Genomic DNA, 22,522 nt, shown 5'->3' with positions numbered 1-22,522 from the left:
CTGCAACTTTGAAGAGAGAAAACTCAAAGTCCTAAGAGCTTCTCGGCTCAGCTCCTGATCTCGGTGGCATGGCAGTAAATTAAAGCGTGTTCTTGATCAGACATCGGCACTAGACACGGGATTACATGCAACGTTCGCTGTCGCTGCGACCCAGAAGCAGAGAAGGCGAAGGATGTTGGATGCTCTACTAAAAAACAGCAGCAGTACCCGCAAAGTAGGCCTCGGGCAGATCTGCAGCCAAGGCGATCTGGAGCAACTTAAATGTAATTGGTTCTGATAGAAACACACGAATATCACATACCAGATGGATGCTCAACAAAACAGATCGACATATCAATGCTAGCAAGTACCTCTCTGTTTAACTCACATCTTTTGGATGATCATTTCTGTACATAATTACATATATTCTATAAACTATATGAATTCAAATAATAAATAAACCTGTTTATGATCCAAAACAATTCCCAAAATGACAAAAAAAGTAATAATTTGTAGTGTGGAAAGTTATTGGCATGGCGGATGAAATGTCTATGTGTCCAATCTATCCAATCCAATCTGGATTGTTTCATTATTGATCAGTGTGTTGATTTATCAATAAAAACCTCTATATCTAAAATACAAAAAGCTCCGTCAAGCTATCAGAGCTACTGCACTCCCTGCATGAATATTATGTATGCGGGACTTAATGAAGGGTCAACTGAGAAGCTAGAAGTAGGGGTATTTGGGGTGAATCTCTGCTTGAAAATAACTTCAATAATAAAGACTTCATTAAAATAGTTGCAGATTATTTTCATGTCAACAAATCATATACATATTAGCTCAAAATCGTGTCTATTCCCAGACCCTTACTAAAATGTCTCCTTGCGAAATGTCTAAAACCTCCTTAACTGCCGTAGTTTATAAATAACACTTAAAGGATATTTACATGCAATACTTTCTGAGTTTATGTGAGGCTTCATAAGCTTCAAAGAAAGACACATTTGGCAATACTTGATGTAAACACACAGATTGACGTCCCGTGTGGCCCGCCGTTATGTTTCCGTGAACTCTCTCCACTCTACGCCAGCAGGCCCTCAGCCTGCTGCCCTCTGTGTTTGGGGTCAGAGGTCACTTGACACTGTAAACATGAAAAACATTTCGCAAAAGGCACTAGGGCAAACAGGAGAGAGGCCCCTGATTAGGAGAGCAGATTGTGTGTTGTTTTGTTCTGCGGCAAAGCCAAACCGAACGGAGCTGGACGGCATCAGTCTGACTACAATGTGGTTAATGAGGATGGAGTTTTGTTGCTAAACAACGTGGTTTTTTGTAACAAGACACACATGTTTACTCAAATATGGGAGGGGCAATGAATTCTAAATAATCAGTACTTTGAAGAAGAAAAAACATTTTCTAACAAAAGGAGTGAAAAATTTGTGAAATAAATCCACTTAGTCATGTGCAGTCAGTAATGAATGAAAGTCATGTGCACAAAACAAACAAACAACCAACAATATAATATTTGTCAAGCCGATTTATTCAGACTTGAATGCAAGATGTCAAAGGCCAGTAAACTTTATTGACTTCTGCCGGGTTTTGTGAATGTGTGTGTTTGTGATTTGCTATCGTGTGGACCCAAACCGCAGGAAGCCCCAGTTGTTAAGTGATAGACAGGAAGACTCCAGTAGGAGACGTTAATGTCTGACCACACTGTGACATTAATATGAGCTGTGATTAGACAGGGTGATCAGAGAGTGTGAGAGAGAGAAAAAGAAACAGAGGGTCTGTCAACATCTCAACGCAATATCCGTTATTCTGCTGCATCCATTTTGATGGTATTTTCAAATCTTCTATCGTGAGTCTGACAATGTTATGCGTGTGCAATGTGCAAAAGATCTCTGCTGAAGCCAAACTCTTCCATTTACACCACTTTTTCTGTCAGGAGCAGCAGCAGCTACCAATTTAAAGCTATGCTTAACGGCAGTTGAAGCGCTCTCAGGTGTCAGCAGCCGTCAGCAGAAACTTTATATGCCTTAATGAGTGCACACACACATGTGCTACGATGAGCTGCTGGGGAAGGAGTGCCTGTGTGTGTGTGTGTGTGTGTGTGTCACCGTTTCACACCGATAAGAGAACATGAAAACATCACAACATGATGACACTTGTGTGTCTGTGTGAATAAGTATGAGTCAGGCAGAGAAAGAATGAGGCGAGGCAGACAGACAAAAGCTAAAGAATGATAAAAACAGAAAATGACATACTCATTCATTACCTCCACCCTATAGCCGCCCACTGGCTTGTCTCTTTGATTGAGAGTTAACTGAATGTCACAAAAACAACAACAATGAAATGTGGTGGAAGGTCAAAGAACCCATGATTGGTTTTTGGTGGAATATAGTAGCTGAATGTCTCAACAAACATGCTTTTCTCTCAACCTACTGCATATTGATGTGAATTCAACCTTTCAGTCTGTCTATATTGTTGCTTTTAGCTGTTGGAATTGCATTACACTTTCACGTGACCTCTACCTCTAGATATCCCCCCAACCCACCCCCTACGCCTGCATTCCCCCCCGTTTCCTTCCCTTGCCCTTCATCCTCAATGGCTTGCCTTCCTGCTGCATGTACGTGTCCCTGCCATTGTGGCTAAGAGAGGCAGCGGTGACAGCTGATCATCAAACTGTCCAGTGATGATGGATTGGGGATTTAACCAGGCCGGCTCCCTCTGGATGACGGCAAAAACCTGCCTCCAAACACTGTCGATTCATAGACACATCAATAGCTCTTAACATACAGCGCTTCAACCTTCTGCCTGGCCGCTCGACCGACACCCTGCTCATTCACGGCTTTCCCATCCACACACACACACACACACACACACACACACACACACACACACACACACACACACACACACACACACACACACACACACACACACACACACACACACACACACACACACACACACACACAGAGCTTGGTTGGTAGAGCTTGGCAGGGCTTCATCAGCCTGAGCCTTGGCATTCGCTGCCTGCTGCGGCTGAATGGAGACCTCAGTGGCTCTCTGATGAGGAAGATACAGAACAGAGAGCAAGAGAGAGAGAGAGAGAGAGAGAGGTAGCGATGGGAAAGCTGCAGAGCAAACTGCATGTAATAGAGCGAGGTAAGCAAAGATGGAGAGAGAGAAAAACAGAATGAGGAGAGAGAGAGATGAGGGGAGTGACTCCACAGAATGCAGAGCAGGTAGCTGCCAGAGTGGATTACTGCAGCAGGAATGCAGCACTGGCTTAAGGACGCAGGGAGGGCAGAGGAGACCAACAGAGCGGATGATGAAGTTGTACATCACAGGAGAGATACTGAACCATACAGTTATTACAGATTGCCCTATTACTGCAAGTAAACACAGAAGTTAGACTGTAAATGTATGTTATATATATAAATATCTTATGAAATTACCTCTAATGTGCAGGAAGTGAGACGGTGTTTGTTTTCCAGCAAGAAGTAGGCAGTTAGTATGAAGAGCAACAGTCAACACAGAGAATAGGAAGTGCACCGCCAAAATCAACAAAAGAAAATCGCAATAAAATGTCCCAGATTTTAAAAAATCACTGAGACTCTCGCACATTTACACAACGTGACATTCTGCTTATTTGCTTTCTTGCTGAGAGTTCGGTGAGAAGATGGATACAACTCTAATGAAGCTACAGCCTGGAGGCGGGTAGCTTGGTAGAGGAGAACTGCTAGCCCACGCACTAAAACATTCTGCCCACCAGCTGCTCTCAAGCACATGTACTCACACTTTATATCTTGTAAAAGTACAAAAACTGAAGTGTAAAAAGGAACTTTGGACGAAGCCAGGCTGTGCTGTTTCCTCATGCTTGTAATTTGTAGTGTATTTTATTTCAAGACAGGGACAATGCACCATAGGAGATTTATCTTGTACAACAAGGAAAGATTAATAGAAGAACAAACAAAGCAAAAACAAACAAAAGATAAAATAGATAAATAGCCTTCCAGTCTTAAGCTTATGCTAAGCGAGGTTAAATGTCTCCTGGTTTTCCCATTCTTACTGCTGATACTACACGTCTTATTGTCTGTATCCTCAGTTTTTCAGTTTGGCAGCTTATAAAAACTTAGTTCTGGGTTCCTTCAGCAGCTTTTAGGCATTTCTTCTTGTTTCCTGACGGACAAAAGTGACGAAGATGTACCATCACACAATATAAAGTCAATAGAGAGTGATAAATTGTTTCCCCCTCCAGTGTGGGAAGATATATTTTCTTCCAACTCTTGGGAAGAGTGAATAAGTGTGTTTCCCAGAAAGCCGTACTATTCCTTTTAGCATGATAATTAACAGCATTATGTGCACTTTGACGTCCCCTTTTAATCAAGCTCCTGGTTATGAGAAGCCTACAAGTGGGATGTGCAGTCAGTAGCGGGACACTGACACGAGAAGCTCCATTTCCTGTTCCACTGTTGCTTTTTCGTGGTCTTTTGTTTGTTCTGGACTATTTAGGATGAATTCAACTCGAGCAGGATGTGAATTAGCATCCGGAATAATAAAAGCATGTAAATTCGGCTCAGCGAAGACGCACAGAGCACGCCTTGGCCACATATTGACCTTAAAACTGTGTGAGCAGACAGTCAAGTAGACATGGCAAGACAGTGACACATGTGCCGTCTCTGCTGACTAACATGGCCTAATAAAACACACACACACACACACACACACACACCAGCTGCTGTCCCTGAGAGCAGATGTTTATGCATATGAGCGCACTGACCCATGTGTTACAGAATATATATACGGTATGGTATATACGGATGTTTGCCACTCCTGTGTGACTTCAGGCAAAAAGGGAAGGAAGTGCGGCGCCGGCGTTTGTGCCCAACGGGAAACAGACTCACAAAGAGCAGGAGGGGCGGAAGAGGCGAGCGGGAGGAGGGGGGAGGGGGAGAGGAGGGGAGGAAAAAGGTGAGTAAAGGAGGAGATTGAGAGGAACGAGCAGAGAGGTGAAGGAGTGAAGGAAGAGGGAGAAGGGAGTGGAGTCAGAGGACAGAAACTCACAATGTCATGGATGCTGTGAATCAATTTTGTGTGACTGGCAAACACTACGTACTAAAGCTGTCTCTAAGCTTTAGAAGGCCTATAAGTCTTTTTCAATTTGGTCCCCTTTCCCATTTTACACCACAGCATTAAATGTCACTAACATAAAAGGACAGTTCAACCTTTTTTCCTCTCTTTCTTTCTAAGTTTAATAAAAACATCTACACACTAATTAGCTTAGCTTAGCATAATGCTTAGCTTTTTTCCCCCTGCATCTGGAAGCATGCGTAAACATCTTGTCTGGCTATCTGAAAAAATACTCCTAAAAACAGCAATTTGAGGTTAGGGGGAGTTACGTGCTGTAACTATTCCGAACAAACACAGCGACTTCCCGGAGTCTTGTCGTCATATCAACGTTGCAACACTATAACTGGAAATGCGCTGTGCATAAGTAGTGGGGGAAATAAGTGCAAACTGTTGTTTTCTGTGCGTATAAAACAAACAAGACACAACATGTGAGCTTTATAGGTGCTGGTAGGCATATTCTTACACTTTGGTAAATGCCAGACATGCTGTTCTCCCCGTTTCCCGTCTGTATGTTAAGCTACGCTAATCACCTCCATAAATAACGCACAGACATGAGAGTGGCATCAATCTTCTTACCTCACTTGCAAGGACAAAAATTAATAACTATTCCTTTGAGAGACATAAAATACAATTGTGTTGACTGAAGCATAGTTAGATACTGTGCAAACCTTGCATTAAGGTAACCTGTAAAATGTTATTATATGTCAATCACTCACTGCAAAACCTGGTTAAAATTAACTAGCAAAGGGAGGTATAACTTACATTTTTAGATGCATCCTTTTTTCTGCCGCACGTTAAACTCTTCCCAAAGTCTCCATCCTGTGGATTAAAACACACAAGCAAGGCATAAGGTTAGTAAAAGTGGACTCACATCATAATATCAAGACACTCATGCCATCTTTCACCATTGTTATGTTTGGCAGTTGGCAAGGCCCCGAGCCTGCGGCCGGGCCGACAATGCAGTCACTGTGGGGGAGATCGTTCACAGTCAAGCTAACGGGCTAAAGAATGAGCTAACTGCTCAGATATGGGACGCATTCGGAAGGCTTTGCAATAGACTCATGCCTGAGCAGACAAGCAGCGTTTGGCCACGACAACAGAAGGCCCTATTCAGTTCTCTGGGGAGGCACACAAACACACACGCACCCTTATCATAATCATCATCATCCTAGAAGCTCTCATCTGCTTCAAAACATGTGCAGTTACACACACACGCACGCACACACACACACACACACACACACACACACACACACACACACACACACACACACACACACACACACACACACACACACACACACACACACACACACACACACACACACACACACACACACACACACACAGCGAAACAACCCAGACTTGGAGCATTCCACTACAGTAGCATTCCATATGTTTGGTTAAGCACAGAGAATCCAGATTTAAGACTGAAGTCTGGACTGAATTTAAAGGATGAGAGAGGGAAGTGGAGGGAGGGGGGGGATGAGATGAGGAAGAGGAGGGGGGAGGCTACAGGAGAAAGGGAACATTCCTGTAAACTGTAAGCAGCAACAGGACACTCTGGCTGAGAAACATTGAACATTGCATACAATGTACATTGAAGAACTGCCGAGTCCAAGAGGTGCTCATATAATAGAAGGTTTGAGTTCAGTAAGAAACTAAGCACTCAATCTGCTGATGAAGACATCGTGAGATGTTTAAAATCTCCAGAAAAAGCAAGTAAATGGGCCTCGACTTGAAATAGTTATGTTACCTGTAGGATTTTTACTGTTACCAGGGCAAAGAGGAAATGGGGGAAGATGGGCATGAAAGCATGTAGGGCTGCAGCTAACAATATTTTTAATGTCCATTCATCTCCTGGTTATTTATTTGATTAATCGCTTCATCATTTGTGCGATAAAATGTCTTTAAAAAGTGCAATATGTAGGAAAATGATTTCTTAAAATTGTTGCCAACAGTCTAAAACCCAAACATCTTAAATCTTCCACTGCAACAGAAAAACAAATCTGCAAAAGCCTCAAATTTGAGCAGCTGGAACATGATTTAAGATTATTGGATTATCAGAACCATCACTGAGTAATTTCCAGTTGAACGAGGGTTGATGGTTTCAGCTCTTAAAGCATTAAATAGTTAGTGTTTCCTCTCTTGACTTGGGCTAAACTTACTGATGAAGCAGAGGCGATGAGCTTAATGACACTTCGATCGTATAAGTGGTTACTGATGGACAGAGACGACCAGTCTTTTAGAGGCTCCTGCCACTCTTGATCCTCTCTGGTTGGTTCCCACACATCTCGTCTTTGGAGGAAACAGCCCTGCACTCGGCTCTGTCATTTCAGATTCATGGGGGCAGCGGCCTAACACCGGCACACAGGGTTTCGCTGAATCATCCGACATTCTCACGCTACACATAAAAACGCTCCAAATGTGGAATTGTGCAAAGGCAGCGTTTTTGTGTGATCAATAAACACTTCGTTTGATGAAAATATGTGATTTTAAAAATGAGATTCACATTCTTGGCCATCCAGAAGACGCCAGATACCCTGGTGACCAGAGACCACATGTTTGTCTGTGTTTAAATGTGTTATTGAGTTGGGTGTGTATGTGTGTGTGTGTGTACGTGGGGGGGGGGCTCTTCATTCAGACAGTTAGCCAACCCGTAACCAAGCGAAACTGAAAACAGCTGTCTCCCTCTCATCCCTCACTCCCACTCCCTTCCCCTCACCCACACAGAATGTCAGCTCGGAGGAGATTCATCGCGTTGCTCAGCAGAATGAACTGAAACAGTGTGAGGTGACACTTCCTACAGGTTCTGTATCTGTCTCCGAACAACCAGCCGTCAGCTCAAATAACACTTTTCCCCCAGAGCGTCATCTCCAGAACACACCTCACACACATTTATGCACCATAAAGAGAACTTATGAGCTTATAGATTAGTTGTAATTATTAAAATTACAAGCATAGCTTTATGAATCAAGATTTGGCAAATATCACACACAATAAAAATCAAAGGGAATCATCTCAATGATAACATTATAAGACCATATCATCAGACTGATGATGTCTAGCCCTAATATTATGATTATCCGATTTGTTGTTTTGTACAAAGATGTTTCAAAGAAGGGATCACTTTCAGAATTAAAATCAGTGAATCCTTATTACTCAAAATAAAACAAGACACTTAATAATTTGAATATGCAATAAATTGGTATATTCAGTAAAGAGTTACCGAGTTAAAAATAGTGCCATTCATGTGTCATTTGAAGTGAGATGTCACTGTCCTCTTCCATGACACTTTATTATTATTATTATTAAGCTCTGCGTTACTAAATGATAAAGCTTGCCACTCTTGTGTCATTTGTCAAAACACGACTACACAATGTCCCAAAGACAAGTTTCTGTATATTTACTGATCTAGAAGTATTGAAGTACTTCTTGTCCTGGCTCACAGTGAATATCCACGTCATTCTACATAAACATGTTATCGTGTTGATTATGGCTTTATCCCCACATATAATGGAAGGCAGTTGATAAGTTATCAGTGTGTGTTTTTTGAACACTTAGGCTTACACTTTCCTAACACATACAGTACATGTGAGGCTTCACACACAACCATGCATCCACAGAGTCAGATTTGACAGTGTCTTGCAACAGATGATTTAACCCTAACACGGATACCAACACCAACAGCTCCAATATATTGCTCCATCATTGTTCCAGAAGATGTTGTATTCACCAATGCTTCAAAGGAGGAGAAACACTGTGTCCATTAGTAAGTCTGAAGGGCAATATTTCACAGCAAAATGGATATATATCCAAATGCAGCATGAAAAAAAAGAAAGTGTAAAAGGAAAAGTACATGGCAAGTAATACAAGAGGAGAAATAAGGGAGAATAAAAAAGGGGGAAGAAAGAGATCATGTTCAATTTCCTCCACTGGAGAACATTTCAAGGCCTGAAACTTCATCCTGGGTTCCACTGGCCAGGCGGGCCTCGTTTGCATGGGAGCCCATTTCCTGTGTGTGATTAGCAGAAAGGAGTGTGTGTGTGTGTGTGTGTGTGTGTGTGTGTGTGTGTGTGTGTGTGTGTGTGTGTGTGTGTGTGTGTGTGCACATGCACGTGCACTGGGGGTTGCAGTTCAGAGAGGTCTGGGGTTGTTTTGTCTGCTCGGGGTGGAAAGGAATGCCCAAATCAAACACAGTGAACAGGATGCCTAGAGAGGGAGAGGGAAGAACAAGGGGAAAACGACAGGAGAGACAGAAAGAGTAAGCAGAGCCACAGCGAGAAGAAAGATGGGGAGAGACAGGAAGCACAGACCCACAAAAGCAGCAGACAGAAGGAGCTAACAAAAGAAAGGCGGCGACAGAGCAAGGGATTGATTTCCCATCCGCTGCTAGTGGAGGTTGCGGACAGCATTCCTCCTGCTGCTATTTGCATTCCAGCGGAGCGGCAAGGTGGAGTAAGAGTTTGTCTACGAGCTGCTGATGAGCTGTCAGAATGGAAAACCATCCACTTCTTTAAACTTCACTGTGAACCTGCGGAACCTGTCCTCATATCTAATGACTTTTAGCCCCGCCTGCTCCTCAAACAGCTGAGGCTTTCACACATTATTGCTGACTACACAGATAGATAAGCGGTGGCTTTCCCCCCCCTCATTTATACAACAGTAATATGACAACACAAAGTCAGCATTTCGAGCCGAGGATGCTACTCAAATTTGGACTGCAATGACATTTGCCTAATGTAAATTTTATACACCAAGGCTGTCACGTGTTATTTAAAATAACTGATGTGTTGAAAAAGTTAAATAGCTGAGCTGTAATAGTCTTTGTCTTATAAATTATATTATATAATAATAAAATGCCTTTACCTAATTCCAGATACGATTTCGAAACAGAATATACACCTTTAATTATAACAGAATAGACTCATGCCCCTGGTATTTTTGAAAAATCCTGGCTCCAGTCCTGTACAGACAGTATACACCTATAAAATAACAAGCAAAACTTAACTGGGTCATTCTCATTTCCCGGCAGTTTCAAAGTTCACTTTCCAAACACTTCCTTGTGTTGTGTGTGTGCGCGTGAGCTGGACCCTGCCCATGCAGGAGTGAGCCATTCCTTGACTGGCAGAGCAGAAATGATAGGCCGCTATTGTTTCCTTTTAAGGTCAATTGTGTCTCAGATGCTTGGCATGGCTGCGAGTGTAAGATGCAGCTGGCTGGCAGGAGAGGAGAAACACTAATGTAACTGCATTCTTCTGTGCAGTCCACACCTAGAGAGAGAGGGAGGGAGGGAGGGAGAGAGAGAGAGAGAGAGAAGGAAAGCAGGGAAGAGAATGAATAAAAAGAGAGTATTTCAGACAAGTAGGGATGAGAGAAGACGAGGTGAAAACTGCAATGATTTTCTCCAAGTGGGTGGGCTAGAATCACTCTTTGCCACGGGCATCACGTTCTGCTGTAGCCTCGTTTGCCCGGGCGCTCCGAGCACGCCACCGCATGTGGTTAGCCTGTTTGTCGAAGCCACAAGAGGAGGGTATACACATACATATACACATACATACTATACATGTCAACCACACAGAGACCGAAACGTCTCACAGGGTGACAAACCATGCTGTGTTAATGCTCCCGTGGCCTCAAGTTTATGTTTTCGCCTGTGTGTGACTCTGAATAAAAGGCATCAGCTAAACCTCTAAAATGCGATGTTTAAGTATTCTCCTGAAGAGAGAAATGAGAGAGGACGAGGGGGGGGTGGCACGGATGGCCAGACCAGCTTAGCCTCACAAATAAACCCAGACGCTGGGAGAAAGAGAAGGAGCCGGCTGAAGGTTGGATCATAAAATATGCCTGGTATTCCACAATGTTCCACAGTGCACAAATGAGCTACTCAGGGAATTGGGAGTGTTATGGGATTCCTGTGAGGCTCCTGTGTCTGAATGTGTCCACATGCACACGCACACATGCTCACAAACACCAGCCACTCAATGCTATTTCAGTTAAACGTCTGTTATTGGATAATAAAAAAGGTCAAATTCAATCAAAAGGGTAAATTCAAATAATTAGGTCAATAATTACTGCCTTTAATATACATTATACATTTATATATTGGTTTTGTTGTACAGTTACCCAGATGTAAGCTGACTTTTAGCCATGAAGCGACACGCGGAGAGAGGAAGGGAAATTAAGGGACCACCAGAGGGGAGCATATGACTCGCTTGTGAGTCTGAGTCGCTGTGTGCGTTTGTCTGCTTCGTGGTATGAGTGTTATTATCACTGAGTGACACACAGAGATGTCTCAGTGACTCAGTTCATTTTAAACTCACTGGAACTATAAGTCAGTTAATAAATCAAATGAAAATTGTACGTTTACAGGTTGTCAAATGTGAGAATGTAATGCTTTTCTTGGTTTTACGCTATAATAAATGGAATTATTTCATGGTTTTGGACTATTGGTCAACCCAAACAACACATTTCAACATTTACCTGAGACTTTATTGATAAACTGAAGGATTAATCGATTTAAGTGAGAAATTATCTGTTAATCAATGAATTAAGTCATTAGTTGCCACCCTAATTGGAATTCCTTGAGCTCTGGGAAACCTTTATCTAACTTAACAATTCATCAAAAAGGCGATCAACAAATGAATCAATTAAAATAATAATTTATGGGGCATCCTCATCGCCTTTGTTTGTTTGTCACGCTGTCTCTCCCCAGGTTTCCCGTACTATTAGTTATCCAACAAAAAGTTGAAAAATAGAAAACACAATTGTTGTTAGGTGCACCTCTACTACTCCAAAAAACAGTTTGAAAGGGTTGAAAGCATGCCCTTACTTCAAGCTCTTCAATTAAAAGCTGCACTTTAGCCAGTCTATTTTTATGGCCCTGCCATAGCTCGCATTGTGCTGCTTCACTTCCCCTGGTCGGGAGAGCTAGCACGAGAAGGAGCTCCAAAGAGCAATGTTGGCATGGAGGGGAAAACCAGCTAACCCAGGCGTTTACAAAAGGCACCAGCACAGAGATCTCCTCCGAAATAAAACCAAAGCAGTGAAGAGAAGAGGGGGGTGGGAGAGAGAAGGGTACAGAGGAGGGGAAAGCGAGGCTGAAAATAGCCCAGCAGTCGGGGTCTGCATGCATCAGCACCACAATGATGAAAGCTCCTAAAACCAGACTTGCTAATGCATGGATGGAGGGAGGAACAGAGGGAGGGATGTCTGTTGGAAAGAAGTTTTAAATGAGGGAAGGTGAGAACAAAGGACAAGCAGAACATTAGGCAACTTTAGAAAGTCAGAGAAAGGTCAAATACATGAAAAAAAAGGTGTGACAAGTTGTTGGAAGTTCATTAGATTTACCTACCTATTGCAAAACGGTCTCCTAAAGTAAATAAGTGAAGGAAGTGAAAAATAAAGTCAAGTTCAAAACACAAGACAAAACAGCCGAACATGAGAGAAACTGAAGAGGGGGAAGTGAGCAATCGCCGGGTTGCCATGGCGTCTGAACATTCCTCTCTCTGAGAACATGTATATTTTCTGATCACAAGAAAAATAATCTACGAGAGGAATTTTATTTTGAGAGCCGCCCTTGAGATCCAACGATTGGAACAGGTCAGACAGGAGTGTGTGAGAGAGAGTGTGTGTGTGTGTGTGTGTGTGTGGATGCAGTCATATGGGAAAGGTGGAGCACCAGAGCAAAGTCTCATCAACTTCTCAGTCTTTTCCCTCATTTTTTGTCACTTTTCACCGATCGCTGATGGTCATTCCGTGTTTCGATGATGGAGGCGAGTTCTGTTTAAAACACTGACATCTCCCACAGGTGTTCAATTGAGATCTAGTGATACACATCATTTTCATGCTCATGGTTCCTTCTGGAAGCATCTGCACTCATTCATTCTGGTTTTTCCTTTCATTTGTCACAGTTGTGGTGGTTCTCTACTCCACTTTGCCCTACTAAGTTCAAAACAGAAGAGACATCAGAGGCATCAAAGCACATTTGATGTCGTCTCTCTGGGCCTCACCCAGAGACAGCAGCATTAGAGACAAGACAATAAATAAATAAAAATTAAAACGTGTTGGCCCAGTTAGGAATACATGTGTTCACTCTGTTCCAGCCGGGCACTCAACACGGACTCGAGACCTCGCGATGAACCCGGCCTCCGCTGAGCACCGGTCTGGTACCGCTGCAGTGAACTCCTGCCAACCACCGTCACGTCAGTCAGTAGCCATCCGACTGCAAATAACAGGCTAAAACACCATAAATTCTAGGGGAGAGAAGCAGCGACTATAATGCCACGGAAGAGAGGTTGAAAGAGACGTATTACAGCTCTCTGCATATAAACACTCATTAGATTGTAGTGATGGTACCCAAAACATACAAACCCTGCTGCTGGGTGAAGGACTTTGGTTCAACATTTAGCCTTTTATGGATATTATTGAGGTTAAAGGCTTGGTGGGTTACACATCTCTGTCAGGGTGGCATGAATAGGTGTTTTCATATCGTTTTACCACCTGTGCTTATGGCTTCTTTTCATGTGCCAGCTTCCTCAACCAGCATCATAAGACCGATGGGAAGTAGAGCGTGATGTTCACCTTTCTTCCCCTGCCTTGATCATTGTCTGACTGGCTGCTCAGCCAGATCTCTGGGAAGAAGAAAGCATCTTGAACCAGACTGGAATGGCTCCTGAAATATGCCAAATATGCCCCCCTGACCCCCCTCCTTTCCTGAGGACGTAGGCCTGCTTGCGAGCCCACCCTCCTTCCCTTCGAGCCCCCCCAAACCCACAGCATTCCTGCACTGTACGCAGCACCGAACGCACGCATGCTTACAATCACAGATGACCCACTCACACAGAAAATGTTAAGGACATTAATAACACAAGTTTCCACCCAGATGACCCAGACATGCCTTTTAAGGGTAGGCGGTTCAGATTTCTCTTTTCATTAACTTCCAAAAATAATCCTGGACCAGGCAGGAGAAGAGGGAGTGACGGGGTCTCCTCTTTAGCATTGCAAAAAAGAGAAGGAGAGAGTGAGTGAGACAAGATAACAATCGGAAGGAGAAGAATATAGGAGGAGAACACCAAAAATAATGGAGGAATGTACAAGAAATGTCTTAACTTTAGCTCTCTCCTATTAAAGCGTCTCCCCTCCCTCCCTCTCTCTGCCTCACTGTGCCTCCTACATGCTTTTGAAGCCTGTTTCCTTTGCACTTCTTTGCTCTTTTCTTCCAGGATCAACGAGGTAGCCATTTTTGAGGAGCCTGTACAGTGTAGGAACAAAACAGGCATGCAGGGGAGCTTCTGTAAAACAACTTATTGGAGGCTGAAACCTAAATCCCACACAGGAACCAGGCGGAAAAAAAACCTTGTGTTTTAGGTCAACCCGAAAGCATGTAAAACACAAACACGGGAGCAGAGGGACCCACATTATTAGTCAATGTGGTCCAAACTCCAGCCATGTGGGGCAGCTGGCCTGGCCAGGCCACCGTCTACACATCACCTGCCGCTATCAGGGTATAACAGCCACAAACACATTCTTGGCAGGAGTGTTTTGTTAAATAAACTGACTCGGAGGGCAGGGTGTGTGAAAGAAAGAGACAGCTTGAAGGAAAGGCAGAGGACGCCATGTGAGAACACCTGTGATAAGCTGTTTGAATCCACGATATATGATGTTAGTGTTTGCAAAAGAAAGACAATGGGGCAGACATTCAAAATATGACTCATGTGAAAACCAAGTAAAGTCTGAAGACTAAAGTCGCCGATTCACAGTGAGCTTATCAAGATCAACTGGAAGCAGTGGCAAAAATGGGGGGAAAAGTGAGGAAAATGTAAAAAAAATGCATGAAACAACAATCAAAAGTACCAGATATAATATATGACATTCTGGTATTACATCTATGGACTCCACACCAAGTACGTCTCTCTCTTCTCCCGCGTGACAAGGGAATGGTGGACAGTTGGGAAGCCAAAATGAAGTCCAGATGATGAGTTTTTTCCTTCTTCAGTTACTTTAGATTTCAAACCATCACATGGTCAACAGCAGGGCAGCTGCTTGGTTTTGAGGGCTGCATGAGAGCGTTGGGTGTCCATCAATTAAAATTCCTAAATTATGGGGTTAGGAAGCAATTAGGGCTGCAGCTATCGATTCTTTTTGTAATCGATTAATTTAGCACTTTATCGATCGATTAATCGAGGAATCGGATTAAAAAAAAATTGTGTTTTTAAACAACCAAAACAAATAATGCATAACGAAAATGATTTGGCTGTAAAATGATCAAGCATTTCTAAAAAAAATAAACAGAGGTATTCATTCCAACTACAACATTTGGCTCCAAAACTAAGCCCATTTATTAAGTGCCAGTGAGAATTTAACAACAATACAGTAAAATCAACTTGGATAAAACATGGATAACATTTAATTTACGTTTTGTTTTGCCAGCAATGGCCCTTTCCTCTCCCTGCCCTAAATATGTGTGTATATAGTGTACTTCTTCTGTGCCATTTATGTATTTAGCGTTCTCTATCACTACAGTAACTCTTTGACCATTCTTTTCTCTGCTCTGAACTCCTCCGTCCGTTTGGGCAAACACAACAACTCACAGCCAAGCGTAAATCAGGCTTTCCGATTGGCTGTAAAAGCCGCTACGGGAGCCAATACGAGCGTCCGATGCATAAACGTAACTCTATACGTCACTCGCAAGATGGCGGATGAGAAGTGATCGATTTACAACAAAACGGAGAAATGCGCCACGGAGACGAGGAGACATCTAGTCACACATTTTACAACTTTACGCATTCGTTTTGTTGTCAGAAATAAATCGCTCACATGGGCAAGCAGGATACCGTTGTTTAGCCCCGATACTCTCTGTCGTTTACGGACATTCTGAGTCTGACTTTCCGCCATCGCGCCAACTAAATTCAGAATGAATGACCGTGTATGACGCGCTGGTGCTTCCTGAACAACGGTCCGTGTGGAACAATCGGATCCCTGCACATAGTCGCGTCATAGGAATTTAACGAGGCTTCGAGGCAGATGTTTTGCCTCGAGGAATTTTCATAATCGAGTTAATCGAGTAACTCGATGAATCGTTGCAGCCCTAGAAGCAATTTGGAAGCCTGGTACAGGTATCTAAATAACAACCAGCGGGTAATTGCTGAGGAACAGTGGTAGAGGAGCATTAAGGACATCTGTAACCATTAGTGAGCCTAGTATCTGAGGCCGTTTCATCATTTACCATAATAAAAAATAAATGCCAAGAGTTGCATTTGTTATAAAGATTCTAATTATGTTCAAGGAACTTCTCTATCTACATACTTCCAGAGCTTAAAGTAAATTTAACAACTGGAATACAAGGAAATGTGTCATTCAGAGTATGAAGCAAAACTGAGGGAGCACAGGCGAAAAGTTTCAGTGAATGTTTCAAAGTTACATGTATTTTAGTTGAATTTTTTCATTTAACTGTCAGTTTATCAGTGGCAGACCTTCGATACAAACAATGAATGAACATCACCAAGAGTTTGTGCCAATTGTACAAAGGTGATGATTCAACAACAGCCTATTTTGCCACCCATAAAAATTCTATTCCATAACCACGCGCTCTTGTATCGGGTTCAATAACCACGCAGTAACTCAGTAACAGGTCAGTAAACATCAGAGATGTCAGTTTGGCTGACTGGATGAAGAGGAGTCTTGATAACACAATCTTACAATGCTGCAAACAACAAAATACAAGCAAGAAGATACAGCCAGAGAGAAAAGATGTGAGTACTTGTTCAAATTAAAAGAAAATAAATGAATTTTCGGAATAAATGAAAAAAAAAGTTTTACATGGTAGTCAAACTGTTTGGACTAAATTTGAGACGCCATAGTGCAAAGAGAAGGACAAGCTAACTAGCTAACTAGCTACCCGTCTCCAGAGCTGCGTCCGTTCACTTCCCGAACAAATGAGTGGGTGATATTTTGTATATATAAGCTTTATTTGTCCGGCACGTCATTCAATGGATTCACCAAAAAGAACAGAACACCTGTGCTTCTACTACTGGAAAGAGATCGAGCCATTATCTCCCTCAACTGATATCTTTTTCCACCCGCTCTGATGAGGTGAGAAGAAAGACACGTCAGAGTGCTGCATTCAGGACACAACAGTCACGTGTCCCTTCAGGCGTATAGCAGATCTCCGTGATGGAAGCGTTGGTTCGCGGTCACCTGTGTGGCGAGGGCCTCCGTGAGCGCCCACGCCACCACCGGACAGAAAGCCCACCAGAGCGGCTGGTAATGAGGAGGCTGTTTGGCACGCTTTGGAGGATTAACGAGGGGGATTCATTCACACACGCGGAATTGTATGAACAGAATCCATTCTTGTTTTGAATTCTCAAAGAGCGAGAGCACATATCTGTCGCTCCGTGTGTCGGCGTATGTGTTAATGAGAGCCTGAGTGAGGCGTGTGAACACTTGGAGCTGAGATGTACTTCTGGCTACTACTCGCTGAGTGATTGACACTCTCGGCCTCTAGTATCCGATGACAGATCGACATGGCTGGGAACAGCATCGAGGAAAAGTGCTTTGGCACGCGGTCATACATGCCCACACACACACATAACGGACCGACAGATACACACAAAGTTCAAGTAGTTTGAACTCCGGCTGAAATCAGAGAGCCCTGCCCGTCACTGATAAAGAAAACTGCCAGGGAGGGAAGGCAGGAAGAGGGCAGGGAGAAGGAGCGGGAGAAAAGGAGGGAGAAGGGGAAATGAATGTATACAGCAGAGGAGAGGAAAAATAGAAGGAGGTGATGTGGAAAGAAAAAGTTCATGGTAAGAAAGTGTCTGGAGAAAAATCCCCAAATAATAATAATTAATTTCCCCAAATTAAGTTCTCAATGGTTGAAACATGACTTAATTTAATTTCATGTAAAACAGAAAATAGCAGCAACGCATAAATCTGACAAGAATGTTTGGTATTTTTTGCATGATAAATCGGATTATTGCTTCATTGCTGGTTCATTTCCAGCTGATTTTAGCAACACCAGCCAAGCGTTTGTGCACATGTGTTCACAGCACACAAGCAGGTGACGTGCATGCTCCATTTGTTTTCATGATCGAATGATCCGCTGATGGTTAAGTCTATAAAATATCAGAGAAATGGTTTAAAAAAAATGCAGATTGAGAATCATTTCCAAAAGCCAGAAGTGATATCATGTGACTGAGTTTCAGTTCACCATCACAAAGGACTAAGAAAAGCCTAAAATCAGGAGAAGCCACTGAAAAGCTGGATTTGATTATATGCTTTTAAAAATGATAAAATAATTGCAGGTTTATTTTCTATCAATTGACCCTACCTCCAACACACACACACACACACAGAAATACACACTCATTTATGCGTCTTTATGGCGTTACGCCATCTTCCTCCAAGTGTGTTAATAGACAGCAACTCCAGCTGGCCTGCGTATTGTCAACAGCAGCCTCTGTCCCGGATACTCAGCCTATTATTGCATTAACACAAAACACACGCACACACACACACGTTCACAAAAGGATGTACACTATACACACAGGCTGTGTGTGGGCTTTAATACAAGCCTGTAAGAGACCATGATTCATCTGAGCTATTTCCAGGACGCCTCCGAGTTGCAACGCCTGGGATATCAATCTGCGTCCTGCGTGTGTGCGTCCTCCGCTGCTCTATTCCTGGGTGAGAGGGTGAGGGAGGCTAAAAGTGAGAGTCCACCACTAATAGTAAGGAAACACCATCCAGTTTGGATTATATCTGAGTTATCCATTACAGCATGCTGGGGCTCACTTTTCTTATTCCTTTGCGAACGTCTTCATTATGTTAACAATTCATTAATTAGACCATATTAATCTGCAACTAATTTCATAACTGATTCGTAGTTTCAGTTTTAGCTGGTTTTAACTCCTCAAATATTGTCGTTTTTTTATTTGACTGCGTTATTTAATTAAATATATTTGGGTTTTGAACTGCAGGTCATTTAAAACAATATGGATACATCACTTGAGGCTCTGGGAAATAATAATGCCATCTTTTCACTACTTTATGATATTGCGAACGCCATTGTTGATTGATCAAGAACATAGTTAATTTGATAATGAAAATAATTGCTATTACAGAGTGTGTTAAGTGTTAATATCAAAGGCAATGCACTGTGAGTCCTCTTGTGTGATATTAGCTAACTGTCCTCTGTGTTTTTTCCTTGTGGATTTTGATTATAACACAGGCTGAAATAATGTTCTCAATATGCGTTTCCATCCAACGAACTAATCACAATATCCATTTTTATCTGCATGCACTTGCCCCCAATTACGCCAAAGTCAACGCACTGTAATTCCACAACGTTTTGACGGTACGAAATTAACAGCAGGGGCTCTGTGCATAAACTTTGATGTGCGGAGCGGCAGTAATACCACCACCGACAGGCTGGGTTTGACATTCCCAGCGGTTTGATTCTCCCAGGCAGAAAACCTCAATATTTTAATTTAATCCCCAGGGCAGTCATTTAGCCACTCTGTAATCCCAAGGTCCAGTGCTTAGTCTGATAATTACCCTTATTGGACACCCATAATGATTAGTTTTTGGTTTCACCCAAAGCAGTGCAGGCAGTTTCATAGGGCGGTCGCGGCATTCTGCGGAGTGGAAAACCAATCATGCATGGTATAGCCCAGGTCATAAAAGAGGAGCGAGGGGTATGATTATTACTTCGCATGGCAGGCGACAACTCCTGGACAGGACATGGTGCAAACTGTGTCCGTGGCAAACTTTCACTTGTTTCCATCGACATCGTTTTAAAGATCACAAAACAGGTGGTGGTGGTGGTGGTGGTGCTCTTATTGTGTCAGCATCAGCAACTATCATCACTGAGGAATCATGTTTAGTGACTGGGAATTATCCATCCAGCGAGCCAACGCAACCAAACCAAACTTGGAGCACGATTTCTCCAAGCCTGTAAATGCACGGATCAAGCAGTGATCAGGGGGAAATTTAGACATCTCACTCTTCACTTTGCTGGTGCTCTCGTTTAATTTTCCCCATCGCATTTCTCCCAACGTTTTCCAAACTGACAGCACAAACGCCGTCACAGCCCCGTCCAAAATAGCATAGGAAAACCCTTACCGCCACGACGAGATGCCATGCAAGGATCCTGTGCAGAGTCAGGGAGGAAAAGTGGGTTCGCAGCAGCTCAAGCTGGTAGCTCAGCAGGTATAATCTACAGCTGGCTGGGAGGGCGAGCCTTACTGGAAAGTAATCACTGATGTTTTTTTGTCTCCTTCATGTCTGAAACAGGTCAAGGCAGGTCCCCACCATCTCCTTCACTCCCTGTGCTGCTCTTTTACGAGCCCCACCTGGCAAATTAGTATTCCACCACTACAACTACATTTTCTGCTGTTGACACACACACGCCTCGATGTGCTACTTCAGGCTCTGCCACCTTAAGTTTCATACGTGTGTCGGCTACGCGGCAGGACAACACCTCACGTGAAAGAAAACGCACACTCAAACAGATCAAACATGTTGTGCAACTTCTGGTTGTTGTTGTTCTGATTTGATGAGTCAACTTCAATGAATTTGGTCTTAAAAATGCCTGAAAATTTTGAATAAAACTCCAATTGTTTTGTCCGATAAAAGAGAAACAACAAATCCTCACACAAGCTGGAACCACATTATAGGTTGCATTTTCCTTAATTAATTACTGTTCATTTTCTATCTGTATGATGACTTAATTTTCAGCACTTTAGCTCAACAGCAAACAGATTAAGGACTAAAAACACAGGCGATGTTCAAATTTCCTTCAATAAGAAAAAGACAGTATTCTTTCAGTGGTTTGTGTGACTTTTGTGCTCAGTTGTGATATTTTAGTGGCCAAAGATTGAGCTAACCCCAAATAAAAGGTAAAAACTGTAAACCACCTCACTCCAACAGCAGCAGTAGCTACTAATACGTCATACAGTATCTCCCTTCTGTGTGTGCGTGTGTGTGTGTGTGTGTGTGTGTGTGTGTGTGTGTGTGTGTGTGTATGTATGTATGTATACACGTGTGTTTATGTAAACACGGATGATTCATGTGTGAAGGAAAAAAAGGCCATAACAGTGCAGCCTGTCGAGGTATGCTAGCTTGTCTCGCTGACACCGAATATCAACCAAAGAAACCGAAACATGTTGATTTCATTCATAAAAAAAACAATAAACTGTTTGAATAAATTGGCTTAACAAACATAATACTGTGTGTGTGAAGAGCACGTGCGAGTTAAGAGACATTTCGACTGTTTTTAATGTTTTTATCAACCCCCATGTTCTCAACTATAGCTTGTTATGGAGAAGCCTAAAAAAAAAGAAGCTTAACGTCATTAAGTGCGTAGACGCACACGAGTGTGTCAGTCAAATGGGTGAAACAAAGTAACAAAATAAGATGTAAATGGTGTATGAACCGCTACATTTGACCACCCGGGGGTTTCACCGCAGTCCTGGATGCTTCCTTTTGGCTACAAAACGAGCAGAGGAGGAGGGGGGGGGGGGGACGACGGGGAGGAGGAGGAGGGTTGAAAAACTTGCCGCAGTTCCAGACTTCTGCAGTCCCGTTTGACTGGCTCCAACTCAGAAAGCCACTGTCTGAACCCACCATGTTCCCCGTCACACATTGAAAAGTAAAGTTTACCTTTTAGCCGGTCCGGCTCCGGGGCAGAAAAACGCAGCGGTAAATCCACAACTTCACACGGTGCGAGCTCGTGCGGACGGTCGGACTCGCTGCTGCCGACACGGCGAGGACAAGTTCATCCACATATCCTCACACACAACCGGAGAGTTGGAGGCGACAAGGGGGGGGGAGGCGGCTGCGTTTTTAGTTTTATTTCCCCCTCTCCCTAAATCACTTTCGTCGGTCCTTTCCTCTCGGACATTCCCCTCCCTGGGCCCGTTTGAGATCAAACCATCACATTCCACCGCGTCCTTAACAATGAAAAAAGGTGGGTTTTCCTCTACTGCTGCCGGAGGACCCACCCCTCCGAGGATGACTCTGCCCGGTCTGACCGCAAAGAGAACGCCCTTCCCGGCTGCGAGGTCCCGCCTCTCTCTCCCCTACATAACGTGGGCGAGTGTGGCCAGTGGCGAGGAACGAATCCAAACTGGGATTGTGTGGATAGTCTGTTAATACACTCTCACTATATTTCTCAGTTGAACAGAATACACTTCCTGGTACACCATGATCAGCCACACAGTAATGCTATTTATATTTTATAGCACTATTTTTGGGGGAATGTAAAATACCATTAAAATGCCTATTGCAGTATAAAGAAGTAATACAGGTATCATGCACTAAGTGTGTCTCTATAAACTCTGTGCACACATGTGCCAATGTTACAAGAGTCTTAAATTAAGCAAAGTGGTTTAACAAAACACTGAAAATATTA

The 22,522-nt window shown here is 43.1% G+C and overlaps 1 protein-coding gene across 1 annotated transcript in view; it reads right to left on the bottom strand.

Annotated features, from left to right (window-relative positions):
• luzp1 (leucine zipper protein 1) overlaps window positions 1–22,222 on the bottom strand; it is a 45,323-nt gene extending 23,101 nt beyond the window's left edge. The window contains exons 1-2 of the mRNA XM_084012700.1: window positions 21,772–22,222; window positions 5,872–5,928 (exon numbers count right to left, since the gene is read on the bottom strand). The gene's annotated coding sequence lies outside the window, so the exon portion shown is untranslated. The remainder of the gene's footprint in view (window positions 1–5,871; window positions 5,929–21,771) is intronic.
• Between the last annotated feature and the right edge of the window lie 300 nt (window positions 22,223–22,522).

Source organism: Eutrigla gurnardus (assembly GCF_963514095.1).
Source record: "Eutrigla gurnardus genome assembly, chromosome: 7".
Taxonomy (NCBI): domain Eukaryota; kingdom Metazoa; phylum Chordata; class Actinopteri; order Perciformes; family Triglidae; genus Eutrigla; species Eutrigla gurnardus.
This window is presented reverse-complemented; position numbering and strand designations above follow the sequence as displayed.